We start from the raw sequence: 21772 nt of genomic DNA, 5'->3' as shown, positions 1-21772 counted from the left end.
AAGTCAATATACATCACTTCCTCCCTCTCAGCCAATAGCTGCTGTGTAGGGGGGTGATATTGTTCTGTATGAGATAATATTTGGCTAGGCTGGTGACCAGGAGCTCTTGCCCTGGTAATTCCACATGTGTTTACTGGAATGTGACTGTTTCCTGAAGCTCTGCAGTAGCTCTGGTATGTGGGTTGAATTCCAAAACATTGCTCTCTTCTTTGCGGCCTTGTGCACTCTCCCACATACTGTCGATTTTGTAGAGTATTATTGACAAAGTATGTGGAGACGAGGAGAAGATGACTTTCAACAGCATGGAGAGCTCTTGCGTGTACAGCAGAGCAATTTTTGCAATTTATTTGGTTTATGCACATGAACAAACAAGATGTATTGCAATGCTGACATGTTTTTCTCTTCCCACAGTTTTCCCTCAAAAGTATGACATTACATTGACAGTCAGTTTTGTAGCTGTATGAAATTGATAGATTGTGAAAGCAAGTGCACTCACTATCTGCAGTAGGCATTATTGTACTAATGTAGACAATTGAGTAGAGGGATGCTAAAGATGGATATGATAAAGTCTCAGCATAGAAACCAGAACAGTTTACTCAATATCACAGATCGGTCTTGCCCCCCCTCCGATTCAGACAGATTTCCATCCATCCAAAAACTAGTCAGGCAATTACAACCATTAATTTAACATGGGACGGGTTTTATACGATGACAGACACAGGAGGAGGCGCTGATGCATTTTCATAACAACCAAGATGGCTGCCACGGATGAGAAAGAGGTCTGTTGTCGCTCCAGTAAAAAACAAACTGAAGGCACGTTTTCTCTAAAAGAAGAAGAAACAGCTGCACTTACTGTAATCTGTTCAATCATTTTTCTATCACTCATTGTGCAATGTCAAACATTTTGCTGTTCTGATTGGTTGGTCTGCGACAGTTGATAACTTCCCTTGGAAATGGAAAATGATTTAGAAATCAAAACGATAAATGGCAACAAAGGGCAAAGTGATATTAGTGCTTGAGAGTGAATAGTCAAAATTTGTTAAAAATTGTTGAAGGTATCACTTTGGTATCAAATTTAAATGATAAAACAACCTATGCAGTTTACTTTAATTGTTAGCAAGTGTATGTATGAACGGCTACAAGCTCTTAACAAACAAGCAAGCAGCAGACAGGCAGTTAGTGCTCCCCAGAAATGTTTCTGCATAACCCCGTCTCGATTTTAAGATGGGTGTGAGGCTAAGTAGATTACAGGCTTCTTACTGCAGCTGCAGGATGGAAAAAAAATATGGTGAAAACTGTAATGGGAAAAAGAATTAGACAAGATAAAACTCTCAAGATGGTGGGAGAGAGAGAGAGAGAGAGAGAGAGAGAAACACTCCTTTACATTGTTAATCTGGTATGCCCCTCCCCCCTCTGTTTCAATTAAGAAAATTACTTTTTAGTTCAATTAACAATAATTCACGCTTAACTGAATAAAGTTTATTACACAATCAAGGCGACAACAGAGCAAGTGAGAGAGGCACACAGTTACACTCATAAGTACACGTACACACACACACACACACACACACACACACACACACACACGCAAGCAAGCTCCTTGTTGCAGTGGGTGTTAAGGCCCCTGATCTGCTGACCCATGTGGGCTGTGGTGATCTGTGGCTGGGGGAGGCAGGGTGCTGGTGAGAGCCTGATGCTGGAGGTTGGGGGCGGACAATGTTGTTAAGGGATGTGAGTGAGAAATATGTCATCACACTCTTAGATGGAGGGGCCTCTCTGTCCTCCATCCTTGGCCTCAGGCAGCAGCTTGCATCACAGCGATTAGCTCCCAAACACAGACAATAACACTAGCAGCCACGTCGTCATAATCGCCATTACCACCACCCTTTACTACCACCATGATCACCACAAAACGTGGCAGGGACTCATTTCTGGAAGCTTCCTCTTTTATGCAACTACAGATGAGCCGTCTGCATATAAACATTTAGGAAAACGAAATACGCACAGCATATAAATTGTCCTCTTTTGCATTTTTATACCAACAATAAGGTGCTATTTGCTTCAGCCGCGGTTCATCCTCCTTTGTTCCATCCCTCCTCCTCTTCTCCCCTCTCTTCCCCTTCTCTCCTTCTTTCTGCCCCCCTCTGAAATGATTTACGCTGCTACAATTATTGGGTAATCTCCACTGTCATTACTCTTAACATCTGCTCTGTCACAATGCTAAGGGCTTTTGGCTGTGCTCGGCGACAGTTATTCTATGTGCTTACAGTCCTGTGATGCAGACAGACAAACCCCACCCCCCCACCCTGCACCCCCACTCCCTCCACTGCCGTCTCTCTTTATGTGCTATCTGCATTAGAGAGATGAAATGGCTTTTATATGAGTGGGAGCAGTATGGCGGGGTTAGTTGCTCTTGCTGGTGAATGTGATTAAGAGAAAGGAAGAGGATCTGATTGGAGAGGTGGGCTGAGTTGTAGACTTAACTGACAGCTACTGCTGAGGTATCTAGAGGTCAAAGGTCAGATGACGAACTTGACTGGAAAGTCAAAACTGAGCTTTTTAAACCTTTTTAAATCGAATTCTATAGGCATGTGAATTCACTTTTTCCATTTGAAACTGATAAAACTACCACCCACCATCTTGATCTCCTCTTATGCATACACCCGGTCTCTCATGTGTTTCTGTCTGCCTGTCTCTCTGAATGAATAACAAGCAACCACCCAGCAGACAGGCAGTTAAGTAGGCTAACCTTTAGCGAGCAGGGAGAGGAACATTCAGAGATTTCCATCAGATTACCCTCTCCAGTTTCCATTGTGTGTATTGGCCCCCTCCGTGGTATTTCTCCCCCCCACCCTCACGCAGCAAATTGGAACCATTTGGTATTCAGATAACGGCAAACAGCTCAGATCTGCTGGAACAATGAGTGGTTTCCAACCAATCGCCCACCTGGACTGAGCTGTACTAAGACAGTCTTGATAGTCGTCAGTTCTTTCACCACCTCTCAATTGCCAGTGTGGGTTTCTTTCTTTTTTTTCCCAACAGCTAATGTTTCTCAAGCGTCCCCTCTGATTCTAGTCTACCCCCCCCCCCCCCCCCCCACACACACACTCCTCACTGCTGAGTGACCTTCAGCTTCTTCACAAATCAGATATCACTCAGGAGTGCCATACAAGATGAATTCTTGTGGATGTCACAACCTGGCAAGTGTTACGACTTTCTGTCTGTAATAGTTTCTCTATGCACTGAAGCAGTTGTCGTTGAGTGTACATTTGTGTGTATACTTTCTATGCTTCACCCCAGTGAGAGGAATGTAATGACATGGGTCCAATACTGTGTGATTGAGATGGATGACCTGTTTTATTATCTGTGTTTTGTATGTATGTGTATGTGTGCATACACTCCCCGAGTGCTGAGGCAACACATTGTGACCCTAGTTGTATTTGGCCACCAGAGGCCATGCTGGCAAAGGCTGAAATGATGATTAAGGACAGGGGGGCTGGATGGGAAAATGTGGATTAATGAAGCTCAGATAGAATTAATAGCCATGACATCCCACAACAGCGGAGCCGCTAAATGAGAATATGTCGTGGGTCCACCAAAGTCTCATTGCTTGTTTTGCTTTCAAGGTGATGGTGGGAGTGAAGAAGACAAAGTTGCATCTTTCAGCTGACTTACCTTACTTGGCCTGTCTTGACAACAAAAAGAATAAAAACAGTTCTGCACCCCAAAATTGACTTCCCATGCCAATCTGCTCTTTATTTAGTGAGTATGTTGTGGAGGTTAGGCTGTTGGACGGGTTTTAAAAAAAAAAAAAAAAAAATCTGTAACCATAATCTTTGCCTTACCATAAAGTCATATGTGATGTATTTAGTAAAAGATCAACCCGCAAAAACATAATGCCTCCATGCTTTCCAGACATTCACTCGGACTCAAGGATGAACTGATTAGAATTTGATGGTCAAAGGTCAAGATAATGGTGACCTCACAAAACATGGCTTTGGCCTTGTGAGAAATGTCCAAAACAAATGTCTATTTGGACTCAAGAATGAACTGACTAGATTTCTGGCGGTGAAAGGTCACTTTGAAAGTGTAGCAGAGGGCACAGCATAAGATCACTGTTTTCCAAGAAGTTCAAGTGGAATCATGGGATCATTAACCAACTGTTGCTTAACACTAATCATACCTTGACCATAGCGTAGCCATAAACAAGAACGTTCTCTACACTAAAGTAATGACAGAAGACTCACAAGAGATATATAAAGAAAAAAGAGTGATCAAACTTGCTGCAGCAGAGGCAGAGATACCCTGACTTTTAGCTCCCTTTTATGGGTCAAGATCGATACAAGGTCCCATAATGCAACTCAACAGCCACCTCTTAGCCCAAGCAAAGAATGATATCATCAGGGTTATTCTGTCAGACGTTGCAGAACTCCCTCCAAAGCCACAGAGGACTTGATACAACTTTTGTGGAGTAGTATTAACCATGACAAGGAAACTGAACTCTGCGTGTAAAGTCAGTGGAGTGCACCTACCATTAGTTACCACACATGGATATTGTAGAAAAAGATAATTTTAAAAATTCTAGCATGGAATGCTAAAAAATGTCCAACATTTTGCAGAAATATTCAATAAAATTCTTCCCACACCTGTGGTCCACATCTGGGATATGTTAGGACTGGTTGAGATTCCAACACCTGACACATGAGTCATCCACATCCAACAGAGTTTTATTCATTAGCTTATTGCCAATTATGTCATTTTTTTTCAATCTTTCACAACTGCACATTGATGTACTATTGTGGCAGACTTTTTCTTTTTTAATCTACACTCAGTTGCATTTCTAGAGACTTTTAAAAGAAAAAATAACTACAAAAATGACAAATAAATCTATTGCATTGAGAAGGGTACATAAATAGATACAATATATGGAAAACTCAGCAAAAGAATAATTTTGTTGCTCTTCAGCTCCAACATTTTTGGCTCTCAGTTGTTATTAGCAACAGCTGCAAAGAGTACAGATTCAACTCCCTGAAGTTTTACTTTGGCTGTTTGAGGATAACAGTTGCTGGACCAACTTGTCTTCTCTTTGATTTTACCACCTGGTTCGTTGTTCAGTTGGTGGTCTTTCACTTCTACCTCCTGCGGGCTACAAACATCCCGGGCTTACACACACACTCGCACACAGACACACACCTGGACAACTTATTAGCATGTTAAGTCAGGAACTGAAGTATGGTTTAGCTCCAGGTGGTGATCAGTCATTAATCTGATCAGCTCTGCAGGTAAATGTTTACCTCAGACTGGTTAGACATTACTGGAACCTGGAGGCTTGGGTCATTAAGCCTTCACTGGAAGTATTTGTAACAGTTTGTAACTATTTGTTATGGTGGTGGCTGAAGATAATGATTCATTTGTTTTTTTAAGAACTGGAAAAAGTGCAAACAAGCAAAGCAACTGTTAAGGTGTTAAAGGTAAACATAAAATAGTGTCACTTGTATATTTAATCAATGTGTTTTTGGGAAGAATTCAGAAGATTAATCAAACTTGAGGAAACTTGGCCAGATGTTTTGTTACAACAATGGCTTACATGATAGCACACCACATAGTTTGGTGAAATAGAGAGATTTAGAGAAAACACAAAAGGGGGAAAGTGGGTAGCAGTTCATGGAGTTCACTCCAGAGTGTCTCGCTTTCTATGAAAACATGGGAATGTGTTGTTTTTTTCTTATGTAAAGTCAGAGGGAAGACCAGTGAGAGTTAGAGGAACAGTGATAGTCAAAGACACCTTGAAAGAGTTACAGTTATATAATAGTTTACTAACCTACTCTGCTTTTCTCTGGTACAGAAGATCCTGGACTGATCAGCTGCTCAACCAGCAATGCTGCCACGCACCGACCAATAGTCTGTTCTGCACCAAAGGTATATATTAAAAGTTAATATTAAAATGCTATATATTTACTTTTGAGGATGAAGTCTTAATGATCCCGTCTCTACAGGTGTCAACACAAAGCTCAAGTCATCCCATCTCTGGAAAAATATAGGAAACTACAGGTAGGCCTAATTTTGTTTCCCCTCCTCTCTTAAGCCCTATAAGAGCATTTGCTTGTGTTTTTGTTCAAGTGGGCTTGAACTCTTTCCCTTCACACCACCTTGCTGCATCCCTCTTAAATATCTAGAGCTGTGACTGGGGTTAAAACACACCTTGAGCGGGCTGGGTTGGAATGGGGGACTCTGAAAATGAGTGTAACAAGAGAGAGCATACAATACTGAGAGGGAAACTGAGATAGTGAGTATTGACAGGATTGAGCTCCCAGGTGGGGTGTCACCCTCAGGGGAGGCAACAGTTGCTGACAAAGCTGTGTGTCTGTGTGTGTGTGTGTCTGTGTGTCTGTGTGTCTGTGTGTCTGTGTGTGTGTGTGTGTGTGTTTGTGTGTGTGTGTGTGTGTGTGTGTGTGTGTGTGTGTGTGTGTGTCTCTCTGTCTCTCTGTCTCTCTCATATGAGAGGGTTTTGGCAGGTTGATTTCCTCGGCATGAATGAAGATTTTTGGGTTATTGCTCATTAGAAGTCTGTGTAGGTTTTGTGTCTGGATTTTTCTGGGATGCAGTTATGACAGTTTCACATATGGATGCGTCTAAGTGGTCATTGTTGCAGAAATTTTGTGCAAGTCACATGCAAAAGTTCAAGTATAGAAATGAAATATTTTTAACAAAATATCATTCCCTGTATGCTTAAGTGATAGGATGAGCTTTCTCTCGACAATGAAATGAATAATAGACATTTGCTACTTTGACTGGCCTGTTTTTTTGTTTTTTTTTACAGTAGCTTTAGTCACGCAGCAAGTGTTGTTGACTTTGTCGCTACCTTCCCATTGTGAAAGGGTGACCTTCCTCTTTCTCCCACTCTCTGTTCTGCTCAGCTCCGTACATCTGTGTCTGTTTACCAGCCTGCCTGTGTCTCCCTCAATCTGAACTGATGAGTGCAACTCACAGCTGCTCCTCTCTTGTTTCCCGCTGCTAAGGTTGTGTGTGTGTGTGTGTGTGTGTGTGTGTGTGTGCGTGCGTGTGTGTGCGTGTGTGTGTGGCGTCATTGTGCTCGGCGGTGACAGCACCATGCTCCCAAATCAAAGACGACTGGCTCGCTACCACAACACAGCTCTGATCGCAGAAACAAGTAAAGTTTAGATAAAAGGAGTAAACATGGGTCCACTGTCATCCTTCTGTTGTCTTTACATATACCTGTGTAGTGTGAACACGATTGTGCACGCACACACCACACTTCCACATCCACCTGTGTCACCTGAGCCTTTTGACCTACGGTCCTTTCTTTCCTCTCCTTCATATTTTATCTGCGTTTTGTCATTTCCTGCTCTGTCTTGAACAAAATGACAGATATCTTGTGGTTTAGGAATTAGCTGTGTGGTAATTAGTCTGAATGACTTTAGTCTGGACCTGTACACTCTACACAGCACAAAGATAAAGATGACAAAACACAAAACAGTGTGACTTTCAGTGTGCATGGAGTGTTGGGAATTAATTACAAGGTGCATTTGAGAGGGTTGGTGCTCACTAGTGGCGAATAATGGAAACAGGATGTGTATAGTTTCGGGGAGGGCAGGGAGAGGTGAAGAAGAAGGAGGTTAAGAGCTGAATATGTCTTCAGGCGGGTATGGGATACTAGTGAGAGCATGACATCATCAGGACAGGTGTTGTTTGCTGTTGTTATCCTGGAGTTTGGGTGAGTGTGGGGGGGTGTTGAGGTTGTTTGACTGTCAGCCTGAGCCTGTTGGACCTGTTTCAGACCCTCAGCACCCCTTCTCACCTCAGGTGGTGAGTGAAAGTGTGACGGGCATACATTTGAAACATGACACATGATGAATAAAGAATTTGGAGGGAGTCATTGTATAGTAGCTACACAGCATGAATTGAATTCCCACCATTGTTTTGCTTGTTTCCTTTTTAATATTTAGAATTGAGATTTTTTTAAATTAAATTAGTTTAGGTGTTTAGAGACTATCACTATAGAATTCTGATAATTGATCTCATGTTTTTTTCTATTGAAGTTATTTTTTAAGCAATAATATCAAACATTACTGTGTCAGTTTGATGAATTGATGCTTATCCCTCTGTTGCGTGATAGTAAACTCTATATCTTTGTTCTAAAGACTGTTGGTTTGACATCACCTTTGACATTTGTAACTGTTTTCTGACATTTTAGACATTTTACAGATTGATTAATTGACAAAGTAATCAGCAGAATAATCTATAATGAAAATAATTAGTATATATTATTTTTGATTGGAACAACAGTCATATTATTGGCCAAGGTTTAGGATCTGAATTTATAAATTGAAGACTTATGGTGGACGTATAAATGTATAGAATATAGCATCACATCATAAAAGAGGGACATAGATATCATGAAGTTTGCATCATTGAAACCTGGCTATTAAATGGGGAGCGCTGTTTTGTACTCAGAGTTGTTTTTCTTTCTTGATTTTCAGGAGTAAATGCTCCTGCACATAAACTCCACAGTTGCTAATGTATGTACACATACATTTGCATTCCTACATACATTCAAACAGACTTCAGGGGACTGCTGGCTTAGGTGGAAGTTTTCTAAGCCTCCTATAAATATTTCTGTGAAAACACTTTCTCCTTCAGGTAGAACTTGTCGTGTTGCCTGTCGGTGCTGGGGAAATGTTTCTTTGGTAATTCATTTGCAATTAGGAAATGTAAATCAGACAGGTGCTGCTGGCATCTATCAGAGTCTGTATTTGCTTTACCTAAGGCATCTCAGATCCTCCCTTTGTAATCTCACGCACACGCACGTTTACACATTTGAACACGCACACACACGCAAACACAACAAGGTCACCTCCACGTATCACTTAGGGTCTTTCTACACGAGTCTGAGGAGACTTCAGAAGTGCTGTGTAAAAAGAGAAGCAAACTTTTTATTCAGAAGAAGGAATACAGAGTCTGCCTTGTTTCTGACTGACATATGTTCACTGTGTGTGAGAGAAGAACTGGGATCAACACTCTCTGCACATAAGGAGAGGTACAGCTGCTAGATAGCATTGCTTAGTTTGTGTGTGTGAAGTGAGGGAAAGTGTGTGTGTGGGGAGGCACACGGGGATGCACACTTTTCATGAGTGTGGTTGTGCGGTGGTGGTGGTGGTGGTGGTGTGTGTGTGTGTGTGTGTGTGTGTGTGTGTGTGTGTGTGTTTGTGTGCAAGTAGAGGCGAGTGACTTCACACAGGCGTAGTAGTAATGAAGCGTGCCAGTGTGGAGAGAGTGGAAGTTGAGTGTCAAACTGGTGAAGAGGAAGGAGGAATCTGCAACATTTGGTTTCCAGTATGTCACATTTCCACCGCATTTTAATCACCTTTATTAATGCCAAATACTGAGCATGAGAGATAAATCCTTGTTTGTGAAGACTGACCAATATGACAAATGTGCAATTTTAATATTTGGACTGCGGACAAGCAACTTTTAAAAGACAGTTTTTCATATTCAGATGCCCTCCCACACATGAAGGCACACGCCGACCACACTTACAAACGCGCACACACACAAACACACGTACACACATACGCACACAGTGTTTTATGCCACTGGCAACTGCCTTATTCCCACCAGCTGTCTGAATGCATAAAACCCAGGCTTGTTGTTAAGTCTGGGGCTTAAAAGCACTGCCAAAAAGAAAGCTGGGCAGGAATAACGGCATTAATTCTGTGATTTGAGCCACTACTCAGACTCAGCATTTAAAAGTGCTTAAAACTAGCAGCTGGTGTCAACAAGGTAATAAAAGCAGGCACAAGGGATCACTCTGCCTGACTCGTGTTGGGCAGCAGCACGTCCATGTTAGTTTAAACGCTAGTGATGCAGGCAGAGAGGAGACACTGGCACGGGCCGCAGCCTGCCATACTGCCAGAGAAAGAGAGGGCAGTTAGGGTAATGTGAGATAGTAATTTGTAGTTTATCAGCGTGTGTCATAGAAATATAACATACAATAGATTGATGCTGGCACGTCACGCCCTCCCTGTTTCCTTTCCTGTGTTGTGTTTCCAGGTCAAGCTGTTTCCCAAATGGCTTGAGAGGGCTCTGCCAGTGACATCACTCTTGCTGCAAAGCCTCACCCCTCCCCTCCCCTCCCCTCCCCTCCCCTCTCAGGTGAAAGGTATCATTTTGCCATAGCTCCTGCCAAGTCAGGAGTTGGAAAACTTTAATTTCCCTGGCTCCGGAGACGGTGCCAGAGCTTTGATGTCCATTACCCAAGCCTTGAAACAAGAGTCGACGTGGACCTGGAGTGAGCGAAGCGCTCTGTGGCAACATTAGCCAACCCCAGAACCTCTGTATCATCTTTCTTAGTGTCTCTCTGCCTCTTCATTACTCTCTCCCTCCCTCTTTGCTCTCACTTTCTCTCCCCCCCTGTTGTCTTTCTTTTCCTTATCAGCAAGGTTGAGATTCCTGTTAAGAATTTTCCTGGCTGGACCCGGGCCACAAAGTGCATTATGATCCACCTCTACTCGGCTAGCCATTAACTTGTCCTTCATGATGTGGCAGCGCCTTGTAAACGCCTCAGCACTTCAGCACTCAAGCTCCTCTGCTCTTAAATCTACACGCCACAGTCTGTAAAATATCTTGACTGTCCTCACCACTTTGCACTGTTGCACACCCCTTGGAAAGTGAAACTCAGCCTGTGAGTCAGCAGGGGTATTTGCACATCTTAACCACACTGAATGTGATAGAAACATTAACAATACAACTGCCAGTAAGGAACAATTTACAGGCATAGTTTCTAACAAGGGGATCAAGTTACACAAATTACACAAAATTCGATTTATTTTTTGTAACTCTTATGTAAATTACACTTTTTCTTGAGGCAATCTGGATACTTTCACCTCTTAAAGAGCCTAAAGATCCTTCAAATGAAACAGTCCAAGAATCCAACGATCACTTTTTGGTTGAACTCTTTGTCTACAATAAGGTTATAACTTGTGATGAGGGGTCAAAAGTAGACATTGCCTCATTTTATTGGGTCTCAATCCAGAAAGGTTTGGAACCACTAGTAAATGTGGAAGTGGAATTATTCAAGTATGAGACTTTACTTAAAAGTAGTGATGTTTTATAAAATCTACACTGAGCTGTCAGTCAAAGCTGAGGGCAAGTGCAAGGTGTCCTGAAGGTTAATGGCTTAGGAAACGCTGAGTGATTTAAACACCATATGGATAGGCTCATCATCTGCAAGCTGTTCAAGGTTGAACCCATCCAGAACACTGTAGGATTGAGATAATAGCCTTCTTCGCCCAACTGTTGTTAAGCTACCAATCTCCCGTCGACTGCAGAGGAACTGATAGGCATTAGGACCCGAGACCCTGAGTAACTTTCCCTCTCTCCCGTTCCTGTCTCTCTCTTTGCTCAATCTTTCACTCACTTTCTCTCATTCGTCAGTCTGTCAGGTACGCAATACAGAGGTGTTGATGACACATCCTTCTTTCTTTCTTTCCTCCCTTCACACCACTATTTTCTTCTTCTTTTTTTCGTCCCTTTTTTCCTCATCACTTCTATTTCTCTTCTCTGTCTTCTACTCCTCAGCTATACACATCCGTTGGAGAGTGGCTCACCCTCAGAGCCATCTGTTTCCAGGCAGCCTGTGAGCGTTGCTGAAATATGTAGGGCCTAATTAATTCAACCAAATTGTTTTAGAATAGATTAATACAATAATGGCAGCGCATGAAAGGTTATTTCAAGTACACCACTCAGCTAATCTCATCAAAGGGTAGATTTCACTGCTTTGCACTCTGCACACCCACCGCCATATAGACCCTTGTAACCAGGAAGCTGGTCTGTTATGTGCTGGAAAGTTTCTCAGTGTGGGTGCTGATTTCGCCATCCAACTGGAAAGGCCATCACTCCAGAGACGATTGATTGATCCTGTAGATGTTAAAATGAAAACTACATGAAACTATAATACAAAGGCAGGGCCCTCAGAAGTCACGGTATTGAAAAATCTTTATTGCAAACCTGTTAGTGTGTGCTAAAATTGCAGATGAATACGCATTCAATTTTCAAGTGGAATGACGTACTGTGGTGGAGTTAGAGATGGCACAGGACCCAAACTTTAAGGAAAGCCTTACAAATTTATGAAATTCTGCATTAATATTTGTGCAGGCATTATTCCAGTCACAGTGTCCTAGCAACAGAAAGAAGGATCGTAACATACAATATGAACCTGTCTCTAGTAAATGACACATTTTGCAAGTAAAATCAACTTCTTCACGACCACAGAAGTTACTTTTACTCAGTTATGATGATTGTGGTATAGTCGAGCTCTTAATATAATCATTTTTTGTGCTTTTTTTTCGTTACATAATTTGTTGTATAGTGGCATTTAAGGTCATACTCTCAGTCTTTGTAGAGGCTTGGGGGTCAAAGCTTGTTTTTGAACCAGTAACCATTTTACTTTTAGATGGCTTCACTGATCATGCCATGGTTCCAGCTCATACATTTTAGAAGATGGATCTGTGATTGTTTTCCCTTTGATGGTTGTTTAGCAGAACAGCTGGCGATGCTTTAAATCCTGTGACCTCTAGAAGCAAAACTATAGTTACTGACTTGAAAGCACTTTATAAATGAGATGACAGTAAAGTCATTATAATGGGTGTCATTTTAAAGTACTTGGGGTCCATATAAGGAAAAACAACTTTTCCTTGATGTATTATTATTTTTTTGTTGTTTGTGATTGTCTGTTGATCCCTGAAGGAAGAATGTGACCTTCTGTGTGAAAAATGTCTCCCCATTTGTTAAACAGCACACCCTGCTGCTCTTGTGTTTTCTGAAAGTCTGTGTTTTGGGGAGTTTTGTGTCAGTAGAGAACATCAATGATATTTTGAAGCAAGATTGGTCTCTAGTGCTGCAGTGTACTGACGGCCTGTGCGTGGTGTGTCTTGCCCTCCGCAAAGAATGCTGGTACAGGCTCCCTGTTGGCACTTATGTGGATTAATCACTTAGAGGAAATACATGAATCAAGCCAATGACAATTTTTAAGAGCAAGTGTCACATTTTTTAAACAGTGGGTATCTCATTTTCGAATTAAATTCTTCATAAACAATTCCTATGAGACGGAGAGGCTGTGCCATCAGTCACCTGGACTAACCTCTGCAGGGAATGATACAGACAAGCAGAAGTCACAGGGTTGTTGTTCATCAAGATTAATACCAGCTCACTCTCCTCCCTGGAGAGGCAAACTAACAGATTCCCTACTTGACTTCCAGAGCCGGCTCCTATAGACGCCTCTGGTTCATTAACACGAATATTATGGCTGAACCACTTGCAATTAGGAATGTGTTTAAGACAGAGCCATGCACATACAAGCACAGACACGCTTACACCAGTGTGTGTACGTCTGGGAACACACTTACCCTTACCCTTACCCTTACACCTATACACACATACACACACACACACACACACACACACACACACACACACACACACACACACACACACAGTTGCACAGTGTCGGGTGCATTTTTTAAGAGGAGGAATATGATAATGAACCTGGCTTGATAGAGTAATTAACTGGGCTAAATGGAAATCCCACGAGGTTCAGTGATAGTTAGCAGATGTTCTCTGAAATACATTAAAGACCAATCGTCTTGTGAAGGGGGAAAAATAGAGAGACTAAAAGAGGGAGGATATTGCCACTGTAGATAAAGTATTGGGTTTTTCAAATAAGGAGAAGAATGAGGTCTGGATTTCTGGTAGGAGTCTTTTATTTGGAAACAATGTCTCTGTATGTCTCTGCAGGGGGGGATGAATCAGCTGATCAGAGTCATGTGGCTTACAGGAGTAGCAGAGCCATTAAACAAGAGCAACCTCAAGCAAGCTTTGTTTTAAATAGAGGGTTTTTACGACCAGGAGAAATTTCTGGTGACGCGGTTAGTTAAATTTGTTTTTGATTATGTCGGAGAAGCAGCGTGTTTAGAGTTAGGAACAAGCTAATAAATGTGACCCAATAAATCCGGCACTGGAAATGTTTCTGACTTAATAAAGCCTCTAATGTTGCAGCATGCTTCTCTGTTAGAGTAACTGTTTCCAGTGCCACTGATGTAAAATGGAGATGCGGTGGAATCAATAGTTGTCCCTTACTGTGTCCATGTTACAACTGTTTCAAATCATTGTGGCCTTTTTTGTCCAATAAGATGACTTTGTTGTTGTGCTTGCAGGATGTACAGTTTAGCAGTAGCTCTAATTCAAATAATTTCATCACAGACAACTATACTCTGTTAAAGCATAGCACAAGGAATAACACTATTCAAAGACTGTTGTTACCTTTATGTTGGTGGGAATTATTTGGGGGAGATGAAGTTTAATTGTTTGACTCCTATGGGCCTTAGAGTATAATGTACTGTATGAAAGGACATTTCTCAATCACCATATCCGGCACACACACACACACACACACACAAAACAACGACAACATAATGTTCATGTCTAATTCTTTAGTTAGGATAAATGACTGGCTTGCTATAGCTGACAGGCTCAAACTATAGCTTGGTTGTTGCCTTGTATACAGCAATATCAGTGGCACCACCAGAGGCAGTGGAGTCGCACTCCACAGCTAGCTAGCTTGCTAAGTCACACTGAGAAGAGCCATCTGCTTCCCTGTCTGAACTTTAGAACAAAGACGCCAGGCTGTCAAAGTTTCCCTCAAACAGAGAAATGCACCCTGACTCAATAGCGAGCAGACGCATACAGGCAGACCGCCATGAACACATATACATACACATGCACATGGACACACACACACACTCCACCCACATAATGCACACTCATTTTGGACTTGTTTCCTTCTGTTCTAATGGACTTTCCCATTCTTAGTTCAGTGGCTCATGTCAGCAAACGGATGTAATTTTGGATATTTCCTCTTTTTGCAAACTCAAAAATAGTTGACTGAAGGAAAAAAACAAACTAAATGAGGCATGGGGAAAAAAGCATGTGTTTGTGCTTGTGGAGAGGAACACCTGTTAATATTGAGTTTATTACTGAATTTATTCCAGTCAGTCCATGTGGTCAGTAGGTGTAAAGCAGCTGCAGGAAGTGTAATAATGACTTCCTGTTCACTCCGCCTCCTCCCACCCACTCACCGGTTACAGCCGGCCATGTGGTCCTGCATGGACCAGCTCCATCACTAATGGACCAGCACTGCACTCAAACCTATGACTGTTCAACCACATATACACATCTCATCAAGTTGTGCCCTAAATCTGATCTGTCTCACACTCATTCACATAATCTGATCGGACCTTCATTCAATACAGGCGACACCCCAGATAGTGTGGGTGAGCTTGAACTTCCAGTGACCTCACACCTTAATGTATTGGTCAATCAGAGAGTTCCATTAACGCCGCCCCTGCCTTCTTCTAATCTAATCTTTGTTTTTCTCTTTCCGACTCCTGCAGGCACATCTACACAATCACACATGAGCAAAGAGCAACAAACCTGGAAAACCTTTTAGCTAGCCTTATTTTGACATACATAATGTGTTCCAGAGGAGTACACTTGAATCCCCGGCCAAGCTAATCTGTTTACATTAAGTGTGAAGAATGCCTGAGCATGAACCCTCCTGCCCCGGCATGAGAGGACAGCTGATATCAAACTATAACACTTGGCCTGTTTCTGTTTATCACACAGTGAAACAGAGTGAATTATTAGCTAGGACGGTAACTGTCCATAACCTGGCATGAAGAAATATTACTGACACTTTGACATTTTGCTATCTGTAACACCTAAGATGAGAACCAGACGGCTGTGAGTTACAGTTGTGGTCATATCTATCATAAACAGTGCAGTGTAAGCGTCACTGTCGATAAAACATAACAGTTGTGCGTGCAGCTGTGCCTGCACCAGAAAGCTGCCATGCAGTTTTCCTCTGTGCTGATGTGGAAGTTGATATATTGCACTTCTCTCTCTGATGGTAAATCCTATTGGCTAGCACTCTCTGATAACTTGTGGCACAACACAGAAGGAAGTTCTAAATCATACGGCGAGATCTGGTGTTTTTTTATGACCTGACAAAGATCCAATTAAGATTGAAATGCTGTCGGTGGAGATGCTGTATGTGGAGCGTTGCAGTGGTGGGGCAACTTCTGTACATTTAGCTATCTGAGCTGGCCATGAACACTGGGAATCTGAGTTGAGATCGAGTTTCTGTCTGTGAGTGTTGCTTGTGAACATCATTTTTGAGGTTAGCAAGGAGCTAACTGTTAGCTCTCTGGGTAGCCACAGGGCCAAAAACCACTTGATGTGCTTTATTATTCTGACAACCACTGCAGCCTCAGAAGAGGGCGGTTTCCTTGTGAACCTCGCATGTGGGTGTAAATGTGTATTTACGTGTTTATGAAGGAATGAATTTTTACTTGTATGTGCAGAATCCATACTATCTGCATGTACTGTTTTGAATAGTTATTATTTTACCAGTCATTACACATTGCTCACACATCTAAATGCACAAAGGGTCTTCAACATGGCATACTGTGGTTACAGCTATAATAGATTTGTCAGTGTCTGACCACCCTGTGCTGCCATGGTAACCTCTTTAATAGTCCACAGAGTATGGACGTGACATCTGCCATGGTGTGCTCGGCTTGTTTGATTATTGAAAGCCCAGGAAAAAGCAAAGGCACATTGATTAAAAACAGAAAATGTTCCTCTCACAAGTAAATGACTGTAGCTCCCTCAATTATACACAGCATGTCTTCATAGTTATAAATTATGAAGGCTAACAATACATAATGTCAAACAGTCAAAATTGCTTTTTTGTTTTTGTATAGTACAGTTTCTACATCGTCTGTCAGTGTAACTATTTCGCAGAAAGTGGTTGAACATAGTCAAGTTTGTCAAAAGCTTTTCTGAAGTGTTTCTCAACATATCCCAAATGAATGTGAGGTTGGTTTCGTTTTATACACTACATCTCCACCCAAGTTTATATTCCCCCCTTTGAGCACAAGGGTCAGCTCAGTCAAGCGCTTCAGTTAATCTGCGTGACATTCCCAGGAAGACAAAATCACTCCATGCTGGTTAACCATTACCTCACTCAATTAATCATTCTTGGAGCCTATATGAGAATTTCATGATGCCCATCTCCTCCTTTTTTCTCCTCCTTCACTGTTTCCTCATGCCACTGGTCTTACTTCACATCCTTGTTGACACCCGCTGGCCGCACGGCGACAAAGCCTGCTTTTCATGTGCTAACCAGCCGGCTCGGAAACACCGGTGTTGCAAGCGCCCCAAAGCGCCATCTGCCACCGCCGCTTCAAGCAGATGATAAAGTTAGCATCTACGCTTTGCGTCCTCCCCCTGGATATGCACAAACAGATACACATGGAGACACACCTACACAAACACATAGAGCACACACAGTATGTTCCAGGTATTAGCATATCTGTGTGTGTGTATGTGTGTGTGTGTGTGTGTGTGTGTGTGTGTGTGTGTGTGTGTGTGTGTGTGTGTGTGTGTGTGTGGAGAGGAAATGACCACCTGACAGCTCTCTTGTTGTCTCCAGAGGTGGACGCAGAAAACAGTGAGTAGATTGAGACAAGGACAAGTGTACACTTGGAAAACACAACACATCATTTTACAAAATACATATATTATATATATGAAAAGCTGCTGACAAGCTGATTTATTAATGAGTATCAGATTTACTTCACTCTATCAGAGCTTTAGTTGTGAGTGGCATTGAGTCCTTTACATAAAACACTGGAGACAGTAAATTGAGGTTAACTTTTGTTTCCCCAACATTTGTGTATCCAGACCAGATGGAAGTAATGTGGCAGGCTCGGAAGAGATGACTACCCAGGTGACTACCCACCCTGTAACTCTAACTTCTTTTTTTTATTGCAGTTTTGCATAAACTTTCCTTGATTTCAGGAGCAATTAGAGCTTGAGAGAAATTAAATGAAACTGACAGTGGTTCACTGAACACATCTTTTCCATTGCACATCCACAGCTTAGTTTCTCTATCAAGATAGTGTGACATTTTAATTCGTTCGCAGCATGATTTTAATGTAGGGAAATTTCTTTCTGCTCTGTCTTACTTGCTTCCAGATGGAAATGATAAAGGTGAGCTAAAATTCAGTGCTAACATCACACACAAGAAACCAATGGGTCTGTTTTCTGAACCAAAGGATGAGGTTTGGTTGAGTATGTGATTAAAATCCTCGCCTGTCAGTCAACAGATTTTGTTGAAATTGGCAGCTTTATCAGAGCACATCGTGCATAGATTAATGTAATCAGATTCTGCTTTAAATGCATTTCACCAGCATGATAACCCCAAAGAAATCTATAATGACGGCTTTAGCCCCAAACTAAAACAAGCCAAAGTGTCTAATGGAGTCATCAGCCCACTCAGATTATCGTCATCTGTTTGGGCTAGCTACCTCTGTGTTCCACGCTCCTGCACACACACACACACACACACACACACACACACACACACACATGCATATCCCTCAGATTCCCAAATACAAGGAGCAAAGAAGCGTCAGGAGATGTTTAATTAAGACAACAGATCAATTAACAGCTCAATTAGCCTGGCTAATTAGGGGCTCAGTTGGAACAAAAGCTCGCTCTCCTCTGCTCTCCCTTTCTCTCAGTATCTCTCGCTCACTCTCTCTCTCTCCTCTCTCACGCACACGTGCACATGCACACTCGTACACTCACACCCTCTCACAGGGTTTGAGCACAGGACACGGTTGTCCCTAAACCTCGGTATAGAGCACATAATCCTACTTAATCGTCAGTCCAGATTTTGGCTGAAATTTGCCTGGAAGGGATGATATGAGCAGGAATTCTGTCTCCCTCTCTGTTTTATCTGTGAATCCAGGACAATGGTGATTTCAGAGTACTAATTGAAGTTACAGCAGCCTGGAGTTTGGGGCGAATTTTAGTTAACCGTTTTTTTTTTTTTTTTTTTTTGTGACTGTGCATTACGTCATTCTAAGGTGTTCATATATTTAAACATATGCCTGCATGTATTTACGAACTCACATGAACTCAGTTATTTCAATTTGCACATTTTCCTCTTCCTCAGCACAGAAAGTGTGTGTGTATGTGTGCGTGTGTGTGCGCAAAAGCCATGTTGCCATGCTGCCAGGTGTATCTGGGCTTCCTTTGTGTATTAAGTCTTTTGGGGGTGGTGGCGGGGACACTGCTGATATTGACATCACCTCTGAGTCTACACGTGTTTGGCAGACGCTCAAACTCTGGACCTTCCTGCCCAGTCAATTAGGACGGACGTGCGAGTTGGTACACAGCCCTGTTAGCGTGTGTTGCTTTATGAGAGAAAGAGATGGAAGATATATTTCCATTGAAATTTCCAAAAAAGTTAGCACAAGAGAGTGTTTCCATCAATTAGTCTCATAGCTGTAACAAGATTATATCATTAAAATAGCATGTGTAACCAAGGGCGTAGATTTGGATTGAACTTTGGTGGACATTTTTTTGTCAAACAACCAGAATGCACGTTGGTGTGTGTACGTGTGTTTTTGTGTGCACGTGCACGTGTGTGTATGTGCACTCTCCCTTTGTCTCCTTTTCTGTGTCATAATGAGAGATGAGTGTACAAACACATACGGTAGCATAAAGAGATTAATCTGCAAAGCATTTGCTTCATTCAGTATCTATATACATTTAACTTACACATGAAAGTTAAACATAAAATCAACTGGCTAACTGCTAGTTATATGCAGCGATTAAATACAAATTTAAATTCTATTATGTTTGAATTGTTTAGGTGAGAAATACTAACCGCTTCCACTTTACCGTTCTTAATACATCTTACAGACCTACTATTACCTCTGCAGATTGATGACAACTTGTAGTACCGATTGATTGTTTCCAGATAATTAGGTCACATATGGAACCTCATCTTTCTTGCTTGGTAAGGGCAGTATATATGCTCATTGACTTTGATAGGCACTTGTCCCAGGTTCTAAATCAAACAAATCTCTGCCCATATCTGTAACTCTTCTATCAGCCTGGAAAATCTATATATTTGTGAAATAATTTCTCCTCCATCTTCACAAAGATGTTGTTTTGTGTTACCGACTTTATTCTTGATGCTTTGAGCTTTCTGGCAATAGTGAAATATGGCAATGCTGTGTCAAGCAAAAGAAGAATCATTATTAACTTTATTAACTAAAATTGATTTGTTCCCATCACCCTTTATCACATCCTCATTAACAACATTTCTGTCTCAGCCAATCCTCTGTTTTGTGATATAATGATGATTTTGTCAAACTGTGCGTAAAAACAGGTGGGTGGAAACATGCTTGTAGAGACGGACCGGCAGAAGGGGTGTGTTTGTTTGTGTCGGTGGTGAGTGGTGAGTGTGAGATAGATGTCCTCATCTGCCCTTCCCCTGCTGCCCCTGGGGTGTTTGTCTGTGTGTTTGTGTGTGTTCGAGCTTAGCATGCATGCATATGCAGCCGTGTATGTGTGTGCGTGTGCTTGTGTGTCAAGCAAGGTTCAGATGCCCAGTCACCCCATATATCTCCAACGCAGCAGACAGGTCTGGGGTTCTGTTGCTGATGCACTGTCTGCTCTCATTACTGAGCAGGCCCAGGAGGAGGCCCAGGCTTGACACACACACACACACACACACACATACACACATACACATACACACACACACACACACACACACGCACACACACGTGCGTGCACACGGTCTTCCTAGGACAATTAAATGCAACTGGAAACACTGGAAGAATCTGCCTAAAGTGAAGGAGACGGCTGGAAAACAGCTTTGGACTGATACATGTTAAATTACCTTCATAAACACCCACACACACACAAACACACACACACACACACACACACACACACACACACACACACACACACACACACACACACTCATACACACAAACTTCCCCATGTTCCACTGTTAATAAATTGTGTCCCAGCAGCTGTGTGCTCTGACTGCAACCTCCGTCTGCTGTGTGATCTGATCTGGCAATGACGTCCAGTAGCCACCGACTCTCCTCCTTCCTGTTTCTCTTCCACTTCCTGTCCATCTGAACCTGCCCAGTAACACATCTCAGCATAGTTTATGAACACAGTTAGCTCTGTGAATGGATTCTTAGTTACTGAACAAACCTTTATGGAATTTCATCCTGTACTTTTGCTCCCTGACAGCTGCCAGTATTCACCAAAGTGCTTGTTTCTCTGTTGTCTCTCCTTCTGCTCTGCTCGAATATGTAAATACTTTACACACACATTATACACACTGACTGGTCTCCTAGGATATTGACCTCTGATCTTGCTTAAGTGTGAGGGGTGCATAAACATCCTGCTGATGAAATAAAGCCCAAAAGTAGCAGACTCTGATACATAGACTATTTCAACAGCAACAAAGAAATCTCTTACTTCTTTTCTTTGTGATAATAGGAGAGAACCAGTTAACACCCTGACAGATGTTGAGTTACAACATAGTGTGTCTGTAGAGTTCAATCATGTATCGTAATTCATGGAGTCACAACAAGTGACCCTGTATGACCATCCAAAACCAGTTAAAAACATTGATGATTACCTGGTTGAATGAAATAAATACAATTCTGGTGCTAGAAAGGGAGTTTAGAGCAAAAGTGTATATAAGTGCACATATCATTGTTCTACACTTTCTGTGGTCTCTACAGTGTGTGTGTGTGTGTGTGTGTGTGTGTGTGTGTGTGTGTGTGTGTGTGTGTGTGTGTGTGTGTGT

General features: G+C 42.1%; 1 long non-coding RNA gene across 1 annotated transcript in view; it reads left to right on the top strand.

Moving 5' to 3' along the window:
- Positions 1 to 5842: 5842 nt before the first annotated feature.
- Positions 5843 to 21772, top strand: part of LOC147817551 (uncharacterized) — an 85146-nt gene continuing 69216 nt past the window's right edge. The window contains exons 1-2 of the long non-coding RNA XR_015436269.1: positions 5843 to 5919; positions 5997 to 6051. This is a non-coding gene — a long non-coding RNA (uncharacterized LOC147817551). The remainder of the gene's footprint in view (positions 5920 to 5996; positions 6052 to 21772) is intronic.

This window comes from Seriola lalandi, unplaced genomic scaffold, assembly GCF_002814215.2.
Source record: "Seriola lalandi dorsalis isolate HSWRI2012SDOR001 ecotype SW California unplaced genomic scaffold, Sedor1 jcf7180002054942, whole genome shotgun sequence".
In the NCBI taxonomy this organism is placed as follows: domain Eukaryota; kingdom Metazoa; phylum Chordata; class Actinopteri; order Carangiformes; family Carangidae; genus Seriola; species Seriola lalandi.
This window is presented reverse-complemented; position numbering and strand designations above follow the sequence as displayed.